Here is a 14,647-nt window from a genome sequence, read left to right on the forward strand (position 1 = left end):
TTTTTATACTTTTGATTTTTATACCCACTTTATAGCTATTATTTGTTTGTATGACTTTAATCCTTATTAGTCTTCCAGCTTTCAGTCTTTTTTCTAATGTTTGTTTCACCTAGTGCCTACCATTTATTTATTCATTACAGACTAAATGGTACTAATAATTAGTTGTTGACTAAATGAATATCAAGTACATTATAATGAAGGTTTCCAGATAAACAAGGTTTTATCAAGGTAAAGCTAGGGCCTGGTCAATCATACTATATTCTTTTCTATGGGAAATGTATTGACAGAAGGAAGATGTAATCATGAATTCTAGAAAAGAGTCAGCCAAAGATGAATACCTCGTTGATAGATTAATAAATACATTTAGAATGAAAGTTAATTGAAGTGTCTACTAGTGCCAGGCACTGGATATAGGCAGAGCTAACGATATAGACATGGTTCCTGTTCTTACCGAGCTAACAGCTAAGCAGCAAAGACAGTTAAATACACAATAGCAATGTGTAGTGTGCTGTGATAAGGCTAGGCATCATACTGATTAGCGTGGAAGGAAGTGATGTTTATCTTAAGTCCTAAAGAGTGAACAGAATATAGCCAGGGAAGATGGTTTACACAAAAGGACTAGCATAAACAAAGGCTTGAAAGGAAGAGCATTTGAAAGAAATTCACTAGGGCTAGCATACAGAGTGGTGTGTGTGTGTGTGTGTGTGTGTGTGTGTGTGTGTGTGTGTGTGTGTGTGTGTGTGTGTGTGTGTGTGTGTGTGTGTGTGTGTGTGTGTGTGTGTGTGTGTGTGTGTGTGTGTGTGTGTGTGTGTGTGTGTGTGTGTGTGTGTGTCTAGAGCTCAGTTGACACAGGCCCAAGGGGCAGCTTGTATCTTATTTACTGAACCATTTAAGCAGCAGAATATGATAACCAGATCTGAGTTTAAGGATTTATTTTACTGCTTTAATGTGGAGAATGGGTAAGGGGGCAAAACTAGAGGCAGAGAAATCAGTGGGAGGCTATTACAGTAATCAAAGAAACATAGTAAGAGTGACTTGAATTATGATGACAGTGGAGATGGAGGGAAATAATGGGATTTGGAGTGAATGTAGTACTTCCAGTTTAAGGACTATGTTCAATCTAGTATCTGGACGAGAGATAGCAAAAAGATACTACACTAGTGTTTAATCTGATATCTTGCCTAATTGGTTCCGTCTGGAATCTTGTTAGAAGTGCAAAATCTCAAGCCCTGCTCTTGACCTACTTACTACATTAGATTCTGCATTACACAAAGAACCCAAAGAAATTTGTAGGTACCTTAAGTTCAAGAAATATTAGTTTACATTCACATACTTCTTGTTTTATTATTGTAACTAACATTTGAATCTAAGCCTTCAAATTCAGATTCTCTGGAATTGCTTTCATCTAAACATACACAGCTTTTTGTAATTCACATTTAGTATCTTGGACTCCTTAGCACCTTTGGTTAGCGTTTTAGGGTTTTGAGTGCATTTAGTTAAATGATTTTTTTCCCTCAGTCAAATAATATATAAATAGGAATTAAAACATCCTTTCTTCAAAATTAGGTGTAAGCTTTGTACAAATAACTTGTTTGGTCCTCATCAATAATGATTCTTTACTAAGCATGCACAATTCATACCATTAGCCTCCATCTTTGAAATATCTGTTTATGTTGAAAAATTTCCTAGTTTTTTACTTTTAATTATGTTGCCCAAAGTAAAACAGGCAATATTCTGCATACATATTTGTTTTTCTGTATTATGTCATAGGGTGACTTTTCTGAAGATATGGAAAGCAATTATTAGAGATCCATATTTCACATTTAGTTTAAAATTCAGTAATGTAGGGTCTTACAAACTCTGAAAATCATTTGTCAGGGAAACCCCATTTGAGTAGTGTTACAATGGAGTAAAAAATGCATCTTAAGTTTAAGAAAATACAATATTTAGAAAGCAGTTTCCATAGATGAATTAGGTGCAAAGAGAGCGAGAGGAGAGGAAAACAGAAACCACTAGGAGTTCATAAACTTTACCCAATCAATATGTGGCTTCCTTCAGATTTGCCATCTTCTGTTTAAGTAAGCTTTGATTTACTGGGTAAGAATCTGATTATTGTTTTTAAATTCTGATCATTGTTTGTCTGTTGATATTCACACTAGGACATTTAAAACCACCACAGCTGAGGACTTTTAAATGAAGATCAGTAACAAACATCAAAATGTTTAAAATTTATTTATTTTTTCACACTGCCATGAGAAAGTAGAAAAATGTTTAAAGTTTAAAAGCATTTCATTATTCCAATTATCCTCTCAATTTCGCACCATTTTTTAAAATCATCATTCTCTTCCACCTTCACTTTTTATATACTGTGCTTTTTCACTTTCTGAATGTGTTGGGCTTTCCGTGACTTTACAAATGCTGTTCCATCACCTAAAATGTTCATTGTTCTCCACTCTTCATTTCCTATCCTCTGCACCACATTGGCTGGTAGAATTCTACTCATCATAGGGGCTTCAGATTAAACATAACTCCCTCCAAATAATGCCCCCTAGGTCCCTAAAATAGGTTAGATTCCCTGTTTATGCTATGAAAAGCACCCTGTAATTTTTCTTCACTTCAGTTTGTACATTATTAAACCTACTATTTGCAATTGTTGCTTAAGGTTGTCCTCCCTGCTAAACTATGAGTGTTATGTGAAAAGAGATCCTGAATTTTGTTTACTGATGTATCCTCCATGCTTAGCACAATGCTTGGTACATAGGACATTCTCATTTTATTTTGTGGCTTGACAAACACTTAAGACGTCCTCCCATTCCCCATATTATGGTAGAATTCAAATTTTGTAAGCAACTGTTAGCTGATTTCTAAATTCAATATCTGAAATTAATTTCATTTTAATTTAATGTCAACTATTTATTGTTATACTACATTTCTGTATTTGGTAATATATTTAAATGTAGAATATCGTATGTAGCATTAATGCCCAAGTTGGTAACTTTTAAAATAGTTTCCCCATACTTTAAGCATGATATTTTTGAGCCTAAATGTGAGATTTTCCTAATAAAAAGGTGAGGAAATTTTATGATATTTTTGAAAAGTTACTCAAAAAAGTAAACACGTCTCATTTAAAGCACTAAAAGGCAGCAGATTTTTAGAGAAAATGATATTTCTGTTTGCAGCAATATGGCATACAAGGTATTAAAATATATAAAAAACTCCTGCAACAAATCATCATTCTTGAAAAAAAAAATAATAAATATTTATCACAGATATCACAGGAAATTAAAAGAAATCCCTAAAGGCCAAAAGAAGAGGAAGCAGAAATTCAGAGTATTATGCTTGCCTGAAGCAGCAGCTGCCCTGAGAGATTGCTGATATTAGAAACTAAGGCCTTGAGAGGTTTTCCCCCCTCATGTTTTTGCATCAGGCTTTACTGTGTTATAATTTACATGCAATAAAATTCACCAATTTCAGTCATACATTCATATAGCCACCACCATATTTAAGAAATAGAACATGCCTCTTTGCAGTCATTCCTCTGATACCAAACCAGGCACGTTCTGCCCATCCTGCAGTAAGCCAATCACTGAGACAATGAGTTTTGCAGTGGAGAAAAGATTTTATTCATGAGGCAACCAAGTGAGGAGGTGGGAGAACACCCCTCAAATTCTCCTCCTTGAAGTTGGGGCATTAGGGATATTTGTGGGATAAAGGAGCAAGGCAGTCCAATGCATGGAAAAAGGTGATTGGTGGTAAGGAAAAGTGAGGTAATTGCTCATCTGTGCGAGTGCAGTTAAGCTTCATGGCTTTTCATAGGATGCATGTTCGCAAAATAGTGTCATTGGCACAATCTGAGGGTGGAGTTTTTGGCCTTCTGATGTCAAAAGGGCACTCACTGGGCATTCATACAGGCCATTGGAGGATCAGTGGAGTCAGTCAGCTTGAACTGGACAAGAGCTGATCCTAATTTCCTGAAAAACAAGCAACCATTACTATGGTGACCTGTATATCAGAGATGTTATCTATAAGGAAACTAGTGGAAGTTTAGTCACATGTTGCTTAGTTGCATGACTTTTCGCTATGTAGGTTTTAAAATCAACTAGAAGCAAGCGACTACAAACAAGGCAAGTTAAGTTTGATAGGCCTAATTAAGTTAGCCCTGGGTTTCACCTTGTCCTTCAGCAACCACTGATTTGCATTCCATCATTTTAATGTTGCTGTTGCTAGAGTTTCATATTAATATCGTCACACCATATTTAGTCTTTTGTGTCTGGCTTCTTCCATGTAGCATAATGCTTCTGAGATTCATCCATGTTGTTTTATGTAGTAATTCATTCCTTTATATGGCCAATGAATATTTCAGTGTGCTAACATACCACAATTTCATCTGTTGATGGACATTGTGATATGTCCAGTTTGGAGGTATTACATTTTATAAATAAAGCTGCTATGAACACTGGAACATGTGTCTCTGGACACATGTTTTTACTTCTCTTGGGTAAATGCCTATGAGTGGGATGGCTGGGTCATATAGTAAAGTTATGATTAAGTTTATGAAAAACTGCCGAACTCTTTTCCAAACTGGCTGGCCCATTTGCTTTTCCCACGAGCAATGTATGAGAGTTTCAGTTGCTCTGCATCCATACCAACACTTGATTTTGTCAGTCTTCTAGTGGACGTGTGTGGTGTAAACCAAAAGTTAAGGCACAATTTTATGTACTGTCTTGACATCTGGTAAACTGAGAAGGTCTCAAATGGCCTAACCAGCGGATCCCCTCGTCACTCTCCTTCCATGGATAAGGTACCCTAGCCAAACAACCACTCCTTAACAGAGGGACCAGACACTTACCCCTGAGTAGCAGGGTTTCAGTTCCATGCCAGTGGTGAAATTGTTCCAAGAAACCAATCACATATTCCTGTGGGAACCAGGGGATGTCTCACCCTCTTCATATTACAAAGTCTGCCTCCCACATCTCTCAGCTGTTCTCTGTTCCCAAATTCAACCCCCACAGAGCAGGCAGTGTCCTCCCCTACAAGCTGTTAGTACATATGACTAATAAGCTGTTATCAGTTTCATCTGCCTTGTGCTGGGTTTTGTGTTGGGCCTTCCCATAACCCTAGGTGGGAATTCCTCCCTCACCAATATGGTGAATAGGGGGTGATTAAAACAGTGTGTAATGGTCTCTCATGGTAGTTTTAGCTTACATTCGTCTAAAATGTTGAGCATAAAGTATTTATTTGCCATTAGTATATCTTCTTTGGTGAAGAGTCTATTCAAAGATATTCCCTACTGTATTTAGGTTGTTTGTCTTCCTATTGGGTTGTAAAGGGCCTCTGTTGAACAGTTTTGCAAAGATTTTCCCCCACTCTGTGGTTTCTCGTTCATTTCATTAACAGTGTTTTTTAAGGAGCAGAAGTTTTAAATTTTTATAACATCCATTTATAACTTTATTCGTTACTGAAAGAGGGGTGTAACCATGTACAGTCACTCATGCCTGTAATTCCAGCTCTTTGGGAGGCTGAGTTAGGAGAATCATTTGAGGCCAGAAGTTCGAGGACAGAAGTTCAAGACCAGCCTGGTCAATATAGCCAGACCCTGTCTCTACAAATTTTTTTTTAAATTAGCCAAGCGTAGTGGTATGCACCTGTGGTCCTAGCTACTCGAGAGGCTGAGGTGGGAAGATAACTTGAGCTGAGGAGGTTGTGGCTTCAGTGAGCTATGAATATATCACTGCATTCCAGCCTGAGTGACAGAGTAAGACCCTGTCTCTAAAAATAGAAAAAGAGAGGTGTTGAAATCTCCAACTAGAATTGTAGATGAAGACTAAAAAACTTTTATTTTTTCTTTCAGTTCTATCATGTATTTTTTAACCTGTTATTAAATGCATAAACATTTAGGACTGCTATTTCTTCATGATAAAGAGACTTATTTCTTATTATGAGTTGGCCCCCTTTATCTCTGGTAATATTCTCTCCTGATATCTATGTTGTCTGACATAGCCATTCCAGATTTCTTTTAGGAAGTGTTACTACAGTATTTATTTCCCATCTTTTTACTTTTAATGTATCTGAGTCTGTGTATTTAAAGTGGGTTTCCTGAAGATAACGTAATTTGGTCTTGCTCTTTTATTGAATCTAAAAATCTCTGGAATGTTTAGATTATTTACATTTAACTTGATTATGGATATGGTTGGGTTCAAATCTACCACCTTCTATTTGTTTTCTGTTTTTATCATTTGTTCTTAGCTGCTTTTTTGCCTCTTTTCCTGAATTATTTTTCACTGGGTATTTTTAAATGTTTTTTTTTTTTTTTTTTCTGGGCTTATGAAGTATACTCTGTGTGTGTGTGTGTGTGTGTGTGTGTGTGTGTGTGTGTGTGTCTGTGTGTTTGCTCCAAGATTTGCAGTATATATATTTAACTTACTATAAGCTACTGTCAAATATTATACTACTCATTTTTCAGTATATATATTTAACTTAATATGGGCTACCTTCAAATATTATACTACTCATTTTAAGTATAAAATAAAAGCCTTACGATAATATACTTTTCATTCTCTCTGCGCCCGCCAAGCCTTTTTTTGTCAAACATTGACTTCTACATATGTTATAAACTGCAAAACTTTATCATTACTTTTGCTGTAAGCAATCCATTATCTTTTTAAAAGGTTTAAATAATTTTTAAAAAGTCTTTTATATGTGCCAACCTATTTACCATTTCCAGTGCTATTTATTCTTTCATGTAGATCCACATTTCTTCTTGATATAATTTTCCTTCTGCCTGAAGGGTTTCCTTTAACTTTTCTTGTAATACTAGTTGCTGGTGATGAATTCTGGAAAAGTCTTTATTTCACCTTCATTTTCAAATGAAGGATACAATTTTAGGTGAATACGGGATTTTGGTTTTTTTGTTTGTTGTTTTTCATTCTTTTCAGTAATTTAAAGATGGCCCTCCATGGTCTTTTGGTTTGCATTGTTTCTGATGAGAAATCTACTGTTATTTTTGTCTTTATTTATTTATGGAATCTTTTTTTACTTTGTCTGCTTCGCTACATTTGAGATTTCTCATTACCACTGATTTTCAGTAATTGGAAGAGCTATGTAGAAAAACCAAAATAAACTACAGACAGTTTTTTAGAATTAATAGAATTTGGCACATTTTTAGATATGAGATCAATATATCCAAACCAATTTTACTTCTAGATAGGAGCCATAAGTGGAGATTTATATATATATATATATAAATATATATATATACACACACACATATATGTATGTATATATATATCTACATATATATAAGTAGTATGTGTGTATTTGTGTGTGTGTATATATATATAGAGAGAGAGAGAGAGAAAGAACAGATAATAAATGGTACCTAAAAACAAATGTAATAAAATATGTGCATGAACTTTATGTAGAAAATTATGAAACATATAAATTAAAAACAAAATATTAAAGAAAACCTAAATAAATGGATAGACATACCATCTTCGTGTTAGGAAGACTCAATACAGATTAATTCTCACCCAGATTATAATTTTAATTCAAGTAATCTCAGAGTCTTGACATTTTTTTTTTCCCCAGAGTCTAAGATTATACATATTATAGAAGAGAAAAATACAAAAGGTACCTAAGACAACTTTGAGGAAGAAAAGCAGGGTGGGGGATTTGTCTTATATTTAAAATTATTTCCTAATTGTAGCAATTATAACAATAATTAAAATTTTTATAGCAATTGTTGTAGTGTAGGGCAGACAAATAGGCTAATTGAAGAGTACAGAGGCCCCAAACAGACTCTAGAGAATATGATGTGTGACAAATACTGCATTACTGACTGTAGTGGGGAATGGATAGATTATTCAGTAAAGAGCTCTAGGAATACCTGGCTATTTATATGGATGGGATGTGTGTGTGTGATGAATTTAGTCTTGTTTCACACCATTCACAACCATTTTCAGGTAGATTAAAGACATAAATGTGAAAAGAGAAATGAAAGTGAGGACTGTAAACAGTAATATCAATACCACCTACAAGCTAAATCTGCATTTTAAAAATTTTTCTGGTGATTATATGAATATTAAAGTTGGAGAAACACTGGTAAAGGAGATTTATCTTTATAACTTTGGGTGGGAAAATAGTTTTTAAAAAACACAAAATGCACAAACCATAAGAGAAAAAATAAATATGATATTAAAATTAAATACTTCAACTACTAGCTAAAAGATAGCCTTTTCCCAGAAGTTGTCCCAAATAGGTGTCAGAAAGCTTAACTTAAACTGGCTTAAGCATGAAAGGGGATCAATTGGCTCATTAATCTGATAACCAAGGGGGAACCGTAGACAATCCAGATCCCAACAATTCCACCAAGAAGTAGGAAAAGGAGAAAACAGCTAAGTTGTGGCCATGTGGCCATTCCAGTCCCAAAGGGCTGACTGGTTGGATGAGGGAAAGAAAGGAAGAGGATATTTCTGTTTTGAGTAGATGATGATTACCTAGAATGTTGGCAGTGGTCCAGAAGATAACTCAATATAGATAAGGAACTTTTGCTAGTTTTTCTAAGAAAGAAAATTTTTATTTCCATAGTAACTATCAGAAGAGACTGGAATTGATACAGTGATTTGTACTTGAATGAAAAGCTGCCTCATAGAAATCCAGGAGGAAGCCAATATCTCAAACAGTACAATTATAAGACAGTGTTTGAAATGCTGGAGGAAGCTTCAGTCAAAGCCAGGCCTACCTATGGACTTTTCAGTTGCATGAGGCATTGATTAGAGTCTTATGGTGTATCCAGAAAATTGTCTGTAATTTTTAGGAGCAACTCAAACTTATTTCTTTCATTTTTTTCCCTCATGGCAAAGAATTTCTCAATAAACATGATTTTTTAACCATAATACTTTGACATATATAAAAGATATTGTTAATTTACAACTCAGGCTAATTAAATTCTGCATAGAAGTTATCAGTTATGCTTAACTTTTCAAGCCTAAATCATCCTTTAACAATATAAATTAAAATAGGTTTCTATTCTGAAGTTACATAGAAAAACATGATAAACCATTAACATTTAAGATCAGTGTGTACAAGAGTAATGGCAATACTTTTCCTTTTTTTTTTTTCTTTTAAGACAGAGTCTCTTTCTGTCACCCAGGCAAGAGTACAGTGGCACAATCATAGCTCATTGCAACCTAGAACTCCTTGGCTCAAGCAATCCTCCCACAGCAGCCATGTGAGTAGCCAGAACTACAGATGTGTGCCACTGCACCTGGATTTTTTTTTTTACTGGTATTTTTTCAGAGTTGGGATCTCACTATGTTGCCCAGGCTAGTCTCAGACTCCTGGCCTCAAGCAATCTTCCTGCCTCGTCATCTGAAAGTGTTGAGATTACAGGTATGAGCCACCAGGCTGGCCCTATACTTTTCCATTTTATTAGGAAGGTGATTCAGGATGAATAGGAAAATATCATGGGAAAGCCCTTTGCTCAAACACAGACACATACACAGACACACGCACACACACACATACACACACATTTTAATAAGAGTTAATTATAAGAGTTTTTAGAAAAGTTCTTAGCCCTTTCCCTCTTAGTACAGTTTTAGTTGGTTTTACATTGTAAATGTTAAGGAAACATGTTTTTAAATTGTTTTGATATGCCTTCAAAGTTATAAAAGTTATAAAGTTGTCAGTGTTGAAATATATTTGGTACTTTAACATTATCTTGCTTCCAGGATAATGTTCTCACACTTTATAGCTTTAAGAATGTACTTTACTCATGGGAACTAAAAATGTTATGCTTTGAGAAACCAAAGGGGAAAAGTTCAAAAGGTACTTCATAACTTTTTTTTTAGGTTTAGAGAAAGGATAAGACTGTTTGGATTATGTTGTTCTCTAATTTAGTTAAAAAAATATTAATGAATATATGTTAACCTTCAGGCTATCATCATTCTTACTCAAGATAGATTTATGGTAAAAATAGACTACTGAACTGTCTTGTTAAATTTTTAAAGATGAGTTTGGATGAGTTGCAAATAACATCCTCTACCCTTAGGTCAAAAAGAATATGTAAACCAGAATATTTTAGATAGGAATACTTATTATAGTTTCAACTTTCATACTTATTAAAATGATTGTATAAGAAAATACAATATTTTTAATGTTTTTATTCAGAATATGTCCTGAATTTGTAACACATGTTCATTTTTTAATTGTTCAAAGTAACACACATTCATTTTATTGTCATTAAAATTTTCTTTAAAAGTCAAAGATCAAGTTGTACCCAGAAATAAACTTTGTTAATATTTTGACAAATCTTATTTTCTTATTTTTTCTATCTATATGTATATTTATGTAGATTTTGTGTTTATTAAAAATGAAGATTGGCTGGGCGCAGTGGCTCACGCCTGTAATCCCAGCACTTTGGGAGGCCGAAGTGGTTGGATCACCTGAGCTCAGGAGTTCGAGACCAGCCTGGCCAACATGGCGAAACCTTGTCTCTACCAAAAATACAAAAATTAGCCAGGCGTGGTGGCGCGTGCCTATAATCCCAGCTACTAGTGGGGCTGAGGCAGGAGGATCGCTTGAATCTGGAAGGTGGAGGTTGCAGTGAGCCGAGATCATGCCATTACACTCTAGCCTGGGCAACAGAGTGAGACTTCGTCTCAAAAAAAAAAAAAAAATTATGTGGTACATGGAATTTTTATTCTTTTCATGGAAATTATGAATATTTTCCATATCATTAAATATGTTTTCAAATGCAAAATATGGATTTTAATAACTACAAAATATTCTTTCCTACAAGTCCAACAAACATTTAATCTTTAATGTGCCAGGCATAGCACCATAATCTTTTTTATTATAGCATGTGTTTTTTAAATTAAAAAGAAACATTTCAAAACATTTTCTTAATATACTTCTCTCCAGGGATTATGCCAAGTATGCACATGAAAGCCTGTTTCTCTTTGATCAAGAGCTAGAGGCAACTCATAATCTAATAGTCAGGGGTTCTCAGAATTCATTCTCAACCTCTTCATTAACCTGCTAAAAATATTTACCATAATCTTTGAAATCATTTTCCTATTGCATATTTTGCTGGTTTATAAAGTTCCTTAACATAAAAAGTACCATGGTAAACATATCTACATGTAAATCTTTGATGATATGTATTATTATTTTCTTAGGATGTGCTTTCAGGATATGCAGTGGTTAAGGCACTTGATACCTATTGATGGCTTTACATCCACAAAAGGTACACTTTTCTATAGGAATTGTTGTTTAAGTGTATGCTAATCACAATGGAGTATTTTCATTTTTAATTAGTACATAAATTATATCTCATAATTATATTACCAATTTTTTAATTAAAGTAAGACAATTGCATAGATTTCTTATTGCTATCACTCCTCACCAATGAGAAAAAAAACTCTGAACATTTAGCTGTTTATTCCGGTATCTAACAACATATTTCTAAATAATATGATTGTCATTTCTCTTTGTTTGTTTGGTCTTCTTTAGGCATTACTTTCAGAGTACCTATTATGGAAGAGGAGGAAATATTAACAGCACTCTGACACTGCTCTAATTCCTATCTATCCATTCTGCCAATGCATTTAGATCATATTTTAATGTATAATTTTGTGTTTCCTTTCTAGAATTTTCCTGCATGGAGTGCTACATCCTCTTGTTCCAGTCTCAGCTGGCTGCTCCATGGGCATACTTCATACCTTTCATCACAGAGCTTTGCTTGGCCTCTCTCCTGCATGTAATCTCTGTTTCTTGGATCCTGTGCTTACCTTTTCCTGCTGTACTCTGATGTTTCAGTGAAGCTCATCCACGAAGTCCAGAATTCTGCCTGGAAACCAGCTTCCTCCTCAGCTCCAGCTCTTTTAGTAGGTATATCAAAACTGATGACTTTTTCTTTCCTGCTACATGGGTAAAACTTAGTTGTTTGTCTAATTTCTATTTTCCAGAAATTTCTCAAAATGTTTGCTGATAGCCCCTCACTCATATTTTTCATGTGGGTTTATAGCTTTCATATTTCTTTATTATTGTAAATGGAGGCTGTGGAAGGTGAGAAAACACATGCCTTCTTAAAACAGAAGCTCTCTCCTTCATTAACTTAAATATTTTTATCAGCTCTGGAAAATGCATAAAGTTACTACAAGATCAGTAGAGAGAAAGTCAAAGATTACAGAAGTGCTGAAGTAGACCATTCTTCCTTTCTTCCCAATGTCTATTAAGACCACACATAGGTAAACTGTTACAAATCCAGAATGGCGGAAGATTCCAACAATGGCTGAGGGAAGTAGAGGTTAAGATATAGCTCAACAGTGAAAGTAGCAGGGAAAGAGCTGGGCAAGGCAAAGACCATCTTTTGTGCCGTTGGTACAGTAGGCTATAGGTACGGTGTTCCATATTAACTACAGCAATATGAAGAAAAATAAATTAAGTCCCTTATACCTAAGACCTCTATTTCTCTGTTGATTACATATGCAGTGGCAATGGAAAGAAGGGAAAATAACGGGGATAGCATTTGCTCATTCTCTGACCATGCAACACAGGCAGCATTCTAGACTCATTCTATTAATTGCATCAACCACATCTTATAAAACACATTTCCATAGGCCATATGTAATAGGCCTTGGCTTTATTCGTTGCATTTATTGGCTCCTTAAATTGACAACATATAATTGTTTTCATATAATTTTCATCAAATAAAATTCACTTTAATTTGTATGAACATATTTAAAGTGGAAAGTATCTTCCCAAATGGTCCATATCTTAAAGTGGCAGATATTTTATGGGCTTCACATCTGAACTGCCAGAGATCTCAGGCATAGCATGCATTAATCACAACCACTTACTGACCTGGTTCAGATACTTACTCAGTACATGGGGCTAGACTCAGAGTGTGCCTTAGGCTAAAGAAAAAATTATTCAAGTTGAGCATATCCATAAACTCTGGCTCAAGCAGTGTATTTTGGGGGTAATAAACAAGTTTGTTCCTAGTTGGAGGGATATGATGCTTAGGTTTGAACCTGTTAACCTTCCTGGGTTTGAGGGCTAGAAAACATGGGGATATTCCTTTCTAACTAACACATCTTCTAATAGAAACAATCCACCAGGATGTTAAGCCCACATTTTAAGAGTTCTTCGGAATTTACTGAAAATGGAAAACTGATTACATTGGGCACATAGGACATTTATATTTATAGAAACATTTTAGATAAGACAAGAATTTTAAAAGCCAGAAATCACTTTTAGTGGGCATTTTCAGAAAAATGTTGTCAACTTTTTGTAATTTTTAATAAGCATAAAAAGGATTGTTATATTGATATTGACAGAAATTAGGTGGTTAATTAGAGAGCGTAAAAGGATGAATTGCTCTAACACTGCTTTAGAATTTTTCTTTATATTATTCAATTTTGTGGTCTGGCAAAGGCCCAATAGTCATTTATCTAGTATGCATACCTTTCTACAGCTGGATTTTCAAATATGATTATAAAGTTCATATGACAGACCTATTCTGAAAATAAATATGTCAGCAGGCTTTGCTTTATTTTGTGCATTTATTCTGGATATAACATAACTTGGTACAAACACAGAATACAATTTAAGACATTTTGCCAGAGCTCTTCAAGTATAGCATCGTTTGAGATTGTGGAAGGTGATTTAGAAACACCTGGGTTGAATATTTATATCCCAGCCTTAAATCCTAAAAGCCTTGCCGTTTTATAGTCCTTTCGGGGGAAGACAGGAACTACATTAATACTTGTTAGTGTAAAAGTTAATGCATTGCTGGAAAAGCCTTGTAAAAAATCAGAAAATTATGCGAAAAATGAAGGGAAGATTAAAAAGGGTAGTGTTTGATCAGCATTTATAGGTTTAGGGATGTATTTTTTTAGAATATATTTTTAGGAATGTATCCTTCAAATTTTAGGGTTTGGGAGCATAATGAGAAGATTCACTGGAATAAAATTCTAAATCTTATATGTAAATGAGCATTTTTGTTCATAGTAATATTTAATGGAATGTGGGTAAGAGTCCTATCTAATGGTGAAACAAAGATGAACAAAATATTCTCCTCAAGCTCTATGTGGTCCTTCTGTTACCTCTGTCTTTTTAATGACACTGTTCTCATGCTCTTCTTCCTCCCTTTCTTACATCTGTTTGGTCCAACTTGATGCCACACAAGACAAAAAGCTTATTTGATGGAAGAATATAAGCTGATAGATTAGTAGGGAGAAGAACCATAAGGTTTCCTCCTCTCTTCTTGGGTAATATGTTTACATTAACAGCAGTCATCTAGAGGAGCACCTCCAGCTTCCCTATCAGAGAGAGTGATTTTCAGACAGTGTAGCAGGAGAGCAAGCAGCACTGTAGCTCATGATGTAAATATTTTCTCAGAGTGGAAATGTTATAGCCTACCAGATAACATGTTAGCTACGTAACCTGTCATACTTTTGAAAAAGTCCCTTCACAAGATAATCTTTATCAATAATAAATAATAATAGTCATTGCTAACATGTTTGAGTACTTTAATTACTCTGGCCAGGCACAAAGTGGTTTACATATATTATCTCATTTGAATCTCCCAACAATCCTATTAGGCAGGTACTTTTGTTATCTCATCTTATGGATGAGATAT

The sequence above is a fragment of the Pongo pygmaeus genome, chromosome 3, assembly GCF_028885625.2.
Source record: "Pongo pygmaeus isolate AG05252 chromosome 3, NHGRI_mPonPyg2-v2.0_pri, whole genome shotgun sequence".
Lineage (NCBI taxonomy): Eukaryota > Metazoa > Chordata > Mammalia > Primates > Hominidae > Pongo > Pongo pygmaeus.